At 41.0% G+C, this 13,853-nt stretch overlaps 1 long non-coding RNA gene and 2 other non-coding genes across 4 annotated transcripts; all 3 read right to left on the reverse strand.

Moving 5' to 3' along the window:
* Window positions 1–2,725: 2,725 nt before the first annotated feature.
* On the reverse strand, window positions 2,726–10,806 carry LOC104139911 (uncharacterized). 2 transcript variants are annotated; one of them, XR_011140129.1, is made up of 7 exons: window positions 10,757–10,806; window positions 8,861–8,916; window positions 7,839–7,908; window positions 7,140–7,227; window positions 5,903–5,932; window positions 4,949–4,992; window positions 2,726–4,368 (listed from the first exon to the last, which is right to left on the reverse strand). It is a non-coding gene; the product is annotated as an uncharacterized lncRNA (long non-coding RNA). The 2 variants fall into 2 exon arrangements; XR_693178.2 differs by lacking the exon at window positions 10,757–10,806 and adding an exon at window positions 9,982–10,352.
* On the reverse strand, window positions 4,539–4,609 carry LOC138066963 (small nucleolar RNA SNORD50). The gene has a single exon (XR_011140672.1). It is a non-coding gene; the product is annotated as a small nucleolar RNA SNORD50 (small nucleolar RNA).
* Window positions 5,757–5,823, reverse strand: LOC138066964 (small nucleolar RNA SNORD50). Its single transcript, XR_011140673.1, has one exon. It is a non-coding gene; the product is annotated as a small nucleolar RNA SNORD50 (small nucleolar RNA).
* Window positions 10,807–13,853: the final 3,047 nt, after the last annotated feature.

A 13,853-nucleotide genomic window follows, 5' to 3' on the forward strand; every position in this document is an offset into this window, starting at 1 on the left:
GCTGGAAATGATCTCTATACCTCTCCTGTTTCTTATACTGGTGGTCATCCTCAGACAGAATACTGAGCAAGGCAGATTTTGTCCAACTCAATACAGCCATTCTTCTGAGCACAAACTACTACTTTGTCCTCTGAAGCCTGCAGGAAGTCTGAAACAATGGCTGAGAAGTACTGTCTTCGTATCCCTGATCGCTTAACTGGACTATCAACTAAAGAGCTCCATGATGCTTGAATGGAAAATGGAATTCATTATTTTAATTTTTGTTTTCTAGTGTCTATCCTCTTAAGGAAGCAGGACAAGTAAGCGCACAAATACTCGTGATACCGACTGCAGTAACAGAAGCTATACAGAACGTAAGCCATAGTATACAATGTATATGCACTGTATAAAGGGCTCCACCTGTACTCACTCACTGAAATTGACGTCATCTGTCTTAAACTCATTCATATTTCAGATTGTAGCTCTAGTTCAAAATAAGTTCAGTCCCCTGAACTATTGTTTTCTTGCTCTGTATCCTATAGGTGGGAGGGCATACAAAAGGATTTGAACCCGAGTCTGCGTTCAATACCCCTCCAATAAAGAAGATTCTAGACTGACAGCATTGAGTTCTGTCTTAACTGGAAGAGTCCCTCACACTCTCCTCAAAAATTTGCTTTTGAGCTTCTACCTTTGGAATTTATCACTGATCAACTGTTACTGAAACGCAATGCTCATTTTTATCAGGACAACTCATATCTAAGCTATATATGGTGCGTTTAAATAAGAGCCTCACTGCAAGAGAAGGCAGCAACACCACTTAAGCTAGCACACAATACAGCAGCAGTCAGAGTGGCATACTTAACTGCAGGCTGGTAGCTTGACAGCATAGCTCAGGCTGAAATCTTTCGCCCACTAAAATCCACACTACTTCAAGCAGGCTTCACAACACCCAACATACTTACATGGTAGCAGGGATGCTGCAAGATATCCACTGCTACATGACTTTCATTTGTGGCTCTGTTTATTTATCTAAATCTACAGTCTCCACAAGCAAGATGCTTCAGCAACAGACAAAGCCTCCCACCGCAACAGTAACCTTACCACTCAAATGGCAGCACAGCATTCATGCAGAGCCACTCTTGTACCTTCATTCTGGGTACAAGATATTCTTCTTGCTTTTAAGTACACCATCTCACTTAACTGAGGAAAAAAAATTCTATTTCTTTCTCCCAGTTACTAAGACCATCACAACACTCCAGAATAAAGTTTGCCTAACCATCGGTTTCTTAGATCACAGTCCAGTATCTTTGTGATGCTTCTACATTCAGAACTAATTTAGTTCATGCAAGATTTCAAAATAATATTCAAAAGCACAAGGAGGCAAAGCACAAAGTGCTTTAATGTTGTTTACTGCAAAATCTTAAGTCAAAACTTTAAATCTAGCACACTATTTTGTAAGTCTTACTTTTGTGCAGAGAAATCTCACGCCATGTATCCCAAACTTGGCACACTACCGCTTACAGTTAGGTCTTTTACATCATTTATATAAAAATATTTCAATCAGATTTAAAAAGCACCATGCAAACTTGCAGGCTTTTTTAATTAGCCCTCTCCCACCCCGAGCAAAAAGCCATTAGAAGCATCATTTCTTCCACCTTAAATCTAGTGACAGAAGTATCTTCCTGGATCTTCAGTAGTCCCATTTTCTAAAAACCTCCAAGGTATGTTCGGCTGGTTAAGACATGAAATTTATTCATGTTTGTAAAAAGACTTTCTCTACTAGTAGCACATAATTTTCCTTGGTCATCTTCTGTAGCCCCTAAAACAGTGTGAAAATTAATAACGGAACGTTTCCACTAAATACGCTTAGCACTGCCCATATCTACCTTCTTCTGTGCTAATTGAGAGACTTATCTCTTTTTTCATTAAGCACACTACTCCTGGAAACAGGTCTCTGCTATTGCTATTTGATATGCAGGAATAACACAGTTCTCTGGCATCTATCTAGTACTGTCAATCCTATATCAGGGAGCACCCCAAAGGAACGTTTTGGAATATACAGAACAAAAACAATGTGAGGTACTTCAGGTACCTGAAGCATCACCTAGAATTCTAAATTTTGTTTTGCCTCTACTCTGACTCCTGAAATCAGAAGAATAGCTATTCTCATCAATTTTTACTTCATATATGACATACAAATAGCATCTCTTCAGAGGTTTCTCTAATTTTCCATATTGGCTCCATACCAAAGAAAAAATCTCTTTTCTGATTGACAGTACCTTTACAATCTGAGAAGCATCATAAACCTACTCTTCTGACCTTCTAATACAAGTTATATACAGATCTTTTCAAAATATCTAACATACTACTTACCAAACTGCAGCTGTTATTATCCATTTCTCTTGCTTTCCACAATCCTTCTTCCATCAAAAAAGGAGAAAAAAAATGGACTGACTCAGCTAAGATGGGTAACTTTGACTTACCATCTGAATAACTTCATCAAATGGTGGCCATAAAGCTTCTGTGAGCAAAAGATGGAGACTGCTCTCATCATGCTTTTTAAGTACATGATTAATAGTTACATTGTCCAGGAGTCACTCAAGCAGAGAGTGTGGAGTTATTCCACGTTTCCAGTACGTCCTGTACCAGCCTATGCAGCATAGCTACTTTGCCTTTGTAGCTCTTGTAAAGTACAAGCTGTAAAGGAACAGCTGAAGTGACTACAGACCTGATGTGCAACAGCTAGTAGGTTTTTCATATACTCATCTTTATTCAAAAAAGATAACGTACAAAACATGGCACATTGAAATGCCTATCCTCCTCTGGAACATTGTATTTGTTTTCTTTCCAGTAACATAGTATTTATTTCGCTACCAAGTAATAAATCCTGCTGAAAGCAAGGAGAAGCTGTTCTGCAATAACATTTTGCAGCTTCTGATACATTTGGTGCACTAAGATTTACAGAGTTGCTTGCTGAAAAGGAGCAGCCTTTGACCAATTAGCTGGGTACTGCTCAGGAACAATAACCAACGAGCTGCTACATTCCTGAAGCCTGTGGTTAAACATATTGCATACAATTTAGTAGTCAAATGGCTTATCCTAATTTCTAACATCTCCAATGCTTTTAGACACTACTACTTGTTAAGTTTTGCATTTCGGTATTGCCTTGACAAAAGTGGGCTTTTTTCAGATATCTGTCATTTAGAAGCAGGCATATTCCATGAGCTAAAAGAACTCCAACTCTGTCAGGGAAAAGGGGCTGCAAGCATCCAATGCCAGCATTTTTGTGAGTTTTGTGCTAAGGGTGGGTGCAAGCTTTAGGGTGTTTTTCTGTATTTTACCGCATTCTGAAAATAGTCTCTAACCGTGTAGCTCTATCAATTGTTGGATGTCCTGCTACTGTGGCATCATCTTTTATAAAACTTTCCCACCACTTAGATTTGACGGCCATGCTCTAAGGCAGATTGGATCTTATGTACATAATGATTTGTCTTTAAACCAACAGATTTGGTGAATGATTTGCATGATCCCTCTTCCTGGAAGAGCGTTCATTTGCTGGATGCACTGAACATGCTGTTACCATTTTACTGCACAGTTATTTTTCAAATGAATGCTCAAGGCAGAAGTTCCCATGCGTGCATCCCCTTTTCCCTCTACCGACTTCTTTTCCCAAAAAGAGCAGATAACTTTTCCAGGGTCTTTCCCACAAAGGACAGAGTTCCACTCTAGCGCTATTGGTCTTCTCATGCTGAGGTGGCAGACAAAACCCCACTTCTTTCTCTCACTGGATACAGAAGGCAAGGCATGCTTTAGATCTAGCTTTTCATATAACCACAAACTGTGAGACATTTGCATATCTTTCTCACAAGTGTTTCATGTTTATGCTTCCTTAGAATCTTCAGTAATTGATTACCACCAACCATCTACTTGCTCTCATCTCCTGGATGACATCATGCTCAAAAAGCAGACTCATTAATATGAATTTGTGTAACTGCTTTCACACTGTCTTTACATGGCCTACCTGAGAGTTCAACTGTTCTGAGTTTTGACATCAGCCAGTATGTATGCAGTTATTTCAAAAGAGCAAATACTCTCACGGTTTTTTCCCCCACCACGCATTGAAGTCACTGCTTGTTTTCCTAATATTGCCATCATCCTCCCTTCGAAGTTTTGGGAAAGGTGCTGTTTTAAATATGTCGAGACAGTGATTTTGGTTCTCACGAAATTTCTGCAAAAAGTATCTGCTAAATAGTACGACATCAACTGTTTCAGCAGGAGATTTTAGAAACATGGTGTCCCATTTCAAGCGACAAACTCTTCAGGTGTTATACTTCCTTCCAGGTACAGACCATCCACTTGACAGGTCTGACAAAATGTTCCAACTCTTCACTGGAAAAAGGAGAAGAAGGTCTAAGTAAAAGGGCTCCTTCAGAGAAAGAAATTGAAATTTGCAAACACACACTTTGCATACATTAGTTTTTTTGCAAAAATGGTAACACTTACAACCACAAAGAGTTCACAACATGTAAAAATACATTAAATCTAGTCCTTCGGCTCTCATCTCAGATGCCGGATCCGTATTAGGTTTTTCAGCAAAGAATTCAGGTTCGGGATAGGATCATCACAGATGAGATGCAAAAGCAATGCAGAAAATTAATACGGAATGTAGTGGTTTTGTATAGGATTCCTAATTACATTAAAAAATTAAATATTCAGTCCTTCAACGAACTTAAATAAGGTACACTTAAAAACTTCCCATGTAGACTAGAAGGCTAACTAAGGCTACGCACAACTATTCACATACATTGTGCTTTGGGAAAGAAGTGGTCGTAAGTTCAGGGCAGGTACAGAATTAGTTACCGCATCAACTGAAAACATTGTGTCAATACTAAAAAATCCTGAACTTGGAAACACAGAATCACTTCAGACTTTTGGAATGAAAATATTTGAAAGCTTTATAATTACATACCTGAACAACTAGAAGTATTTGTTCCTACATTTTTCACTATTTCCCTGTCAAAAAGAGACTTCCATTAGTTGAGACAAGATTTTCTTCCATCACTTGAAACACAATTTGACATCTATTTCTCTCTCAAATAGATCAATATACTGCATTATTAAGTGATTTTTGAATCAGTATCTGGATCCTGTAAGTTCTATGAAATTTAAATTTCAAATACCCTCGTACCACAGTAAGATTTATTTTGCATCTTGCCCAGTTGTTGCTTAATTTGGTTCTACAACAGGCAACTAAGCAACTACACGTAATTCTTGCCCTCCTACCAGGATTAATATGTTATTTCCTGACACTTAATAATGCCCGGTTCTCAGCTTGCATCAAAACATTAAGAACTGCAGAAGAGGCTAAAACCCACCGACAAGCAAACATTAAATAAAAATTGCCTCCAGACCACTCCTGTGCAGGAATGTTCATCGCAAATGCCAGGAAAATGAAGAATATCTCATTTTGCATTTGAACTGATACCTTCAGGGAAAAAGTCAAGATAGATAATGAAATATTTCAGCCTGTTTTCCATAATGGGCATAGAGGACACAAGCCAAATATCAGGCTACACTTCAAGCACGGCATTGTGACATAACTGTTTATATGTCACTTCAAGCTTAGACATATGATACATCTGAAAAAGCAGTTTTAAAAGCAGTCATTTGGAATTAGCCATTAGGTCATTTAAACTTATTTTGCCAAATTTCGGGGTCTTTATTTACCTAGTCTATCTTCAAAATTATTTCATCTATTCTGGTGTTACAGTAGTCTAATCTCAGAAGTCAGATTCATGTATTTTTCATCAAGCAATCAGGCTCGGGATAGGCTCTTCACTGATCAGACATACCAATGTTTTTAACTATCACGCCAATATATCAAGCTTTTCAAATTAGCCATAACATTTATTGTAATTCATACCTTTAAGGCAGAAGCAGCCTTCAGACTCCACTGCAAGAACAAATTGCACAGGTCAGTTATACTAACAAAGCTTGCTACTACAGCTTTTCTTTAAGTCATCCACTTAACAGTCACTCCACCTCCCCACTTGTAAAACGTTCTATTGTTTAGACAACAACATTACAGGTATCACTGCTGCTCAGTAAGTTTTTCACTCCCACATTTCACCTTGGTATACTGAGATAAAGCCTGGCCTTCACAGGAAACCACTAGTCGCAACATCTTTAAGTACCTTTTATCCAAAAAAGGGAATAAAATTAGATTTTCTAGTAAGACAGAATCTGTCCTGCTTTGTATTTTGACTTTTTAAATACAACACAAACTTTTCAATATTAAAAAAGATGATCTAATTTCTTTGAAGATCAATTCAGGTAAGAACGTTCTCAGGGCAACAGATACCACAATATCAGTTGATACACAGTAACTATTCATAGGCACATTTTTTGCCTACCGCAAATATAAGTTTTAGCTTAGCCTTTTTGAGTTAGTTTAGTTCCAGGGTTGAAACAGCCTTAATAAAATTTAGTTTGATGAATCAAGTTCACTGTTTCGTCATTAAAAGTTTGCTTTCCCAAATATCTGCATCTGAGCAAGCTGAAAGTTAACAGTCCTTCATAAGAGGGCCAAAGTGTAAGTGTCAAAACCACCTCTCAAGGCATCATTACCGGCTCTGAAAGACCAACAACTGTTTCCTTGCCACCACACCATTAATCCCAGACAAAGAGTATTTCAAGTCAGAGGTCGAACCTCTTGTCTTTACAGTTTTAGTTTTTGCTGGGCAACAGCATACATTATGTCAACATGGACAACAGAAGCGAGTTTAAATAATGCACTAACATCTTATCAACAGCCTGCAATGTGGTAGCATCTAGCTTCTACATGGGCACAGTAATGTAACATTAACCTGGATAGCGACTCAAAAAGTCAATGACACTTGAAAGAATCTTAGCAGTGGTTTCATCTCAAAAGCCAGATCCATATGAAGTTTCTCATCAACAAGTCGGGTTTGGCAGTTTCTTCAGGATCTACCACTTTCAAATAATTACAGCAATGCACTAAACATCAATGAATAGGAACCGAAATGCAATTTATACATATACTTCACAAAATAATCTTTATGACATAAGTACACACATATGCTGGAAAGAATACATTAAAAGTAATAGAAAGTTTCAGCTGCTTAATCAATAAAGATTACCTCCATCTGTTGCACTAGAGTTGCCAGGAAATCTGTCATCAGCACACTTGGCTTTCACATCCTTAAAACTGCTTGTTGATATACCATACTAGAAATATGAACAAAACCAATTACTATGTGATTATGCAGAATATAACCCAAAGCTTTATGAACAACCAAGTTTCACCCTTCTAGAATCCCGATGCCTCCCAGCTTTTCTTTTCCAAAAATAATGATTTTTTGCAGGCATTTGAGTCACATTCAAAATTAAACTGAATACAGCTCCTGAATTTATTTCTCAGCATTTCCAAAGAGAAAGAATACTGGCTACACTCCCTATACATATCAAGAAATCTCCAGATGGCAGCTTTTTCTTCAACTTACCACTTTCCTATACTAACCTCCTGACCCTTAAGTAAAAACTGACAACCAATAGCCATCTTAAGGCAACGTTTGTGAAATTTAGTGTGCATCCTTTAGACAGGCAGAGTTTACCAGCTCCCTCCAGCAGTGGTTTGAAAGTGACCCAGAGAAACTACACAACATCTCAACTCTCCACCTCAGCCGACACATTTCAAGATAGATTATATCAAATAACATGTCCAAAAACAATCACACCTCCATTTTTAAGCTAATACATGCCTACTAATTCAATCATACATGCATATTGCCAATCTACTTATCACATTAATTCCTCCCCACTAATCATTCAAAACATACATAGCTTTCAGGAACATCCACTTTTATGGACCAAGCATTCTTCCAGTTCCGACAGTGTTTCCATGAAGGGCTAGAATGCAAATGAAACAAAAACTGCATTTTAAACTTGAAAACGCTTGTTAAGCTCTTGCTGTGGTCTAGCATCAGCTCATGGATTACTGAGGCAGAATCATGATTATAAAGTGCTGAAAATTCATTTTTTTATATAGCAATTCAAAATCAGTCTATTAATAAGAGACTTTCAACAACATTTGTCAAGTTGAAATCCTATACCGCACTAAAAAAGTTAACCTGAATTGCTTGTGGACCCATCTACAACAATCAGGATGTCTAAAGAACCAAAATATTTAAGCTTCTGTATCAAAGGCTTTTATGTATGGAGAACTCAACGCATTTATTCACAATGAAATACTATTTCTATCCATAGTTAGAATGGGACCACAACCTCAATAATTATGTTTGAATATGGTCACGTATTTGGATTCACATGAATTCCAACACATATCCAAGAAGGTCAGATAGCTAACTTACACACCATCTCCAAAATCAGTATAATTTACCATCAGTAACCCACTACTTTCACATATAGGCCTTTAAACTTAAGTCACAATGTCAGAATAGTTGGGGTTGGAAGGGACCTCTGGGGGTTTTGAACAAGGATGTCTCCAAGGATGGAGACTCCATAACCTCTGGGTAACCTGCTCCCAAATACCACAGCAAAAAAGATGATTCTAAAATCAACTGAGTTAAGGGCTGATCTTCACACAGTAAAGAGCATAAAAAGTTATGCAATTACTCATCAGTTTAAATGCCACCACAAAAATGCAACATACTACTGCTCCTTTCTGTCCCACCTGATAGTTATCCAAAGATGACAACCCTCTGGCACCTGAGAGAGAATCATTTTCAGACAGACAAAAACATGAAAACAGCCTAAGAACTGGAAGCACTTATGTTGATCAATTATAAAAATGCAGTGTTCCTTCTACCCCAACCAAATAAAAAAAAATCCAGAACCATACCTTAAAACTTCTGTACAATATATTGGACACCACTAAATACTTCCTCTTCATAGTACCTAAGAATGAGCAATAAACAAACTTAACACTTGAAAACAGCAATCAGATTTTTATTACCAGGCCATAAAACCACATACATTACTAGATGATAATCATGAGCAATTTTTATAGTACTAGCAGTATGCTGAGTGCCTGAAGTGTTAACTTGCAGGAGATCTTTTAGCAGCAAGAAATATAGCTATTCTGAAGCTACAAGCAAAGGAGTGACAAGTTACATCTACCTGAAATCCACTATTTAAACACGTGGTAGAAGTAACCACATGTACCTACTAACACTCGGAATTCTTCATGAAAATCCATTAGCTCAAGTCTTTAGTCCCTTAAGCACAGCTGATTTTAAGTTTCGCATAATATTTAATTTTAACTTGTACTGACTCCATAAGCTAAAGCAACACAGCAAATATTTGTTATGTCCTACAAGAGCACCTTTACAAGACAGAATTTCTGATGAAGTGTTTCTCATTCTTCATTGTGTAACCAAGTGAATGTAGTAATCCATTGCAGATTAATTACTAAACACGGTTTTGTTTCAGATAACAATTTAAACTAAGAAAAACTTAACTTGGGCTTATTTATTATACCCAGTAACCAAGTCCAAATCTTCATAGTCTGTTAGCAGAAGTTTTTACTATTTGGTCATTTAATGTCTGACCCAGGCTATATAGCCTGTCAGATATAGCCAAGTTAATTCAACACAAAATGAATGCAACCCACAACCACAGCCTAATCATAGCTTGCTGATGGGGCCTACAATCCTAGCTGTGCTTTTTATTCTACTATTCACTCTTCCAGAAAGACTACTTGCTCTATGACATCAACTTTGCAAGACGTAATTGGAAAGAACTTCTTAAACCACTGAGTTTTTTGTAAAGTTCCCTTTGTTCTAGGATCCTCTCATTCCCTAACAAGATATCCATATCCAAAGCCTTAAAGCAGCCTTATGATCCAACTAATAAAGCAGATCTTGCAATAACTGTGTACTTGCAATTCTTTTAAGAATTTCACGATCCTTAGGGCTAAGCAAGCTGCAACAAGTACAGCCAGACACAAAGGAGCATACCAACCCTATGTAAAATGAGCAACTCCTTCTGCAAGAAGCCCAAATCCTCTTAGTAAAATACTTCATTCTCAACCAGTCGTTCAGGTCGATGTCCTTCATCGGCATTAGCCAGCGTTTGAAATAACAACTCAAATTACAACTCAGTGAAGTGAGAGACTGACCCGCCCTAGGAAAGGATTGCTCTCAACCCTAACAATAAGCAGAAAGTACTCGTTAAAAAGCCCCGGAAGATACCCAAGGCATTTACTTAACACGTCCGCAAGGAGCACCACGGCGCCGGCTACCTATCAAAATGGCGCAGGCCAGGCAGAGCCTCGCCAGGCGCCGCCCGCGCCAGGGCAAAATGGTACCCCCGCCGCCACGCGCACGGCGGCCCCGGCAACTACCCGTCCCACAATGCCTCGCGCCGCCGGTTCCGGCGAGCAACGCGCCCCCACCGCCTTCTCGCCCCCTCCCCGCCGAAACGCCAGGCATGCTGGGACTTTTAGTCCGTGCCCTCGCCGCCGCCGAGCGGCTTATACCGGCGCTCCGGCCCCCGCCGCACGGCCTGACACGGCCTATTAGCTCCCCCTTCCCCCCATCTCCCTTTCCGCGGCTCCAAGGCGCGAGTCTCACCGTCCCGTGGAGCCTCAATTACTACGTGGCGTCACTAACGAGCGAGAGCAGGCTAAAGAGGGCGAACCTCCTAAATAACGAGGGCTTTATAAAAAAATGACGAGGCGCCCCTCCAACCCCGCTTGTGCGAGCAGCGAAAAACGCGGGCCCGGCCGCCACCTTACCCTACACCGCCTCCACCTCCGCCTCTCCGCAGGAAAAGAGGGGGTGGGCGGCGCGCTCGCCAGCTTTATATGGAGGCGGCGGGATGAGAACGAGGCTGGCCCCGCCCCTCCTCGCTTCGCCCCGCCCTTCGGCGCCCCCTGCCCCGCGGGGGGCAGGGCGGGCACCGCCCTCAGCTCGCGCCGGGCGGCCGTTACCCCCGCCCCGCCCCGCCCCGCCCCTCCTCCCCGGCCCCGCCTCGGCCGGGCCTGGCGGGCCGAGGGCGGCGCGGGCTGTGGGCTCGTCGGCGGGCCGGGGTGGGGCGGTGGGGTGGCGGAGCCGCCCTGGGAAACCGCGAGCATCGGCGTGTTTTCCTCAGGATGCCCCCCCCCCAGGGGTGGCAGGGCGGTCGTGAGGGGCCCGGCCGCCTTCCCGCCTCCCCCGAGCGCGGCCAGCGCGCTCACTGGGTGCTGCTCGCCGCCTGCTCTCAGAGGAAAGGGCCCAGCCTATGGCCAGCGCTAGTCAGCTCCGTCTGGCATTAAATACAACGCATAGCTCAGCACCTACTGAGTAATTTCGGTTAGGGTTGCCCTAGGGTGAGGCAGCAGCCTCTGTTGCCTAGGCTCCTCTCCCGGGAGCCCTGGCTGTAGGCCTAGGCTCGGCCTGAGGGGGTTTGAGCGCAGTGCTGCTTTGGGATCAGGCTGCCTGCGCCTGTGAGGTGGCAGGAATGCACGGGCTAAAGAGAAAAACAGGATACCTTCTGCAGCTTGCGGTGGCCATGTGCCCTGAGGGGAAGAAAAGGATGAGTACTAGCGCCTGGTGTTTGATCGAGGTGCTATTTATAAATTTTGCATTAAAGGATCTTTGCATAAAATGCATAGCTAACAAGTAAAGACAAGAACCTAGTAGAGCTCCACCTGCTAACCTTAAAAGACATTTTTCATTGAACACTTGTGTCCTGCGTCTGTCTTCTGTCTACCCTTTCCTAGGGATCCAACTAGTTAACTTTTTATTCCATAGCTCTGCCTAAGTGTTTCAACTTTCCTTTGTCTCTAATTAGATCTCTCTGAAACCTTACCACATGCACACCCTTTCCCTTTTTGGAAACAGCATGCAATGCTCTGTAATATTCCAAGATATCAGCATGGAAAAATTTCTTCTTACCCACAACAGATAGAAAGCTTTCTTGAATGTGTATTATTTCTTTCCGCAGTTTTCACAACAGAAAGCCTGAGGGTACAGTTCCAGAGCAGACCTTAGAGTGGGCTGCCCCAATCCTGACACATCTCTAGCCATCCCAGCGGTCCTGGGAGTTGTACAATTGCACCTCAGACAGGAAGCCAATTAGTTTTCAGATGAATCAGCTTCCTGGGCAGGCGTGGAAGTGCTAGTGAAAGGGATGGGAACAGGAATCTGGGCTGGGGGGGAAGTGGCAGCATCCCTACAGCCCATGTGACATTTAAACTGCTGTGGAACCACATCCTGAATTCCAATAATCTACATGGAGGTTCTCTGCAATTGTTTATAAATAGTCTGTAACTTTTATTTTCTTCCTCATTATTGAGAGGTTTATTGAGTATGCCATTCTATTTAATAGAGGAAAATCAAGAAAAAATAAGGAGGAGGGAAGAAAAGTTCAAAAAATTGTTCAGTGTTTTGGCAACCCCTTGTTAAGAACACTACAAGAATTGGTGGTCTGCAAATACAGATGGACTTTCAATAGAAGGGGGTCTTATCCATTGGGAGCTGGTAAAGATAGTCTAGAAAATGCTGTTTTAAAATAGTAACACATCCAATAATTTTATTCCTAAAGTTATTAAGATTAATACTATCAAGAAGACTAGAGAGTTGACAAAAAAGTTTGAACTTGTTTTCTTCTGAGGCCACTGCATGAGATGATACTCCACTTTTTCTCTCTCCTTTTATTCTTCCACATCCCATTCTACCTGAGATGATCTTGCCTGCAAGCAGAGTGGTCCAAATGGCAGACTTCAAGCTGCAGCCAGTCTATCCTCTTTTCTGCTGTAATCTGAGGCATCAGGAAAACAATGTGTGCTGTTTTTTTCTCTGAGTGCCTGCTACCTGCAGTTCTTGAAGCTTCTCTTTCTGTATGAGAGGAGAGTGTGAAGCTAGAAATATCAGGGAATAGTTGCTAGTGTCTCAGGTAAGCCTCAGCAACTGAACTTGCACAAGGACAAGCAGTTAGTTTATGCAGGTATATCAATGTTAGGAGGGTCCCAAAACGGATTCCTGCCACACAGCGCTGAAAATGTTAAAATTACCCTTCCTTAGTGACACCAGGTTAAAGACAAGCACAATCATTGCAGCACTATAACTTGTTTATCCTTGAAATAAGAAGGCAGCTCCTTACTGTTCCTTTCCTAAATGCTAAATAATTATGCCTTTTCTACAGCACTGTGTGTAGCACTTTTACATATGTTCTTCTCTTACGTGTGTTATTCTCTTGTTCTTGAAAAACGGGATTTCTTTTCTGGCGGAAAAATTGAGATACTCATAATTTAAGCCCAAAGTATGTTATATAAAGCACAAACGAGTACAGTTTTACCTTACCATTGGTAATAAGGATAGTCTATAAATAATGAGATGACTAGGGGCCTGCCAGAATCGTGAGGACTGCTTTGCATTGTGAGCTTTGCAGGTGAAACATGAGCATATGCTTACTGAAGGCAATCTTAGGGTTTGCAATGCTACCGCACTCCCGCAGACAGAAGAAATTTCTCATTCTCTAAGTCCTGCTAAATTTTAGGGTACTGGTCTGCTAGCAGTGCCTGAGTGAACACTATATACAAACTTTTCATCCGCAAAGAAATGTGCATCATATTTCTCAGCATCACCGAAGTCCACTAGCACTGGACAAGCTTGTGGGTCAAGTGAAGTACAGCTTTATTGTGCTTAGGCAATAAGATTGAGTTCTTGAATTACAAGGCTGAAAAAAGATAATCAAAAGAAAATAAAACATACACCACCACTCCAGAGTATAGTTAAAAATATTACTCCTTCTTGGCTACTTTTTTTTGGAGGCTTCTTCATCTTTAAGCTATACCCCAGGTGTTAGGATGGGAATGCAACTTGTGCAGAAATACCTCATCCTCAAACTCT

This window comes from Struthio camelus, chromosome 3 (genome assembly GCF_040807025.1).
Source record: "Struthio camelus isolate bStrCam1 chromosome 3, bStrCam1.hap1, whole genome shotgun sequence".
Lineage (NCBI taxonomy): Eukaryota > Metazoa > Chordata > Aves > Struthioniformes > Struthionidae > Struthio > Struthio camelus.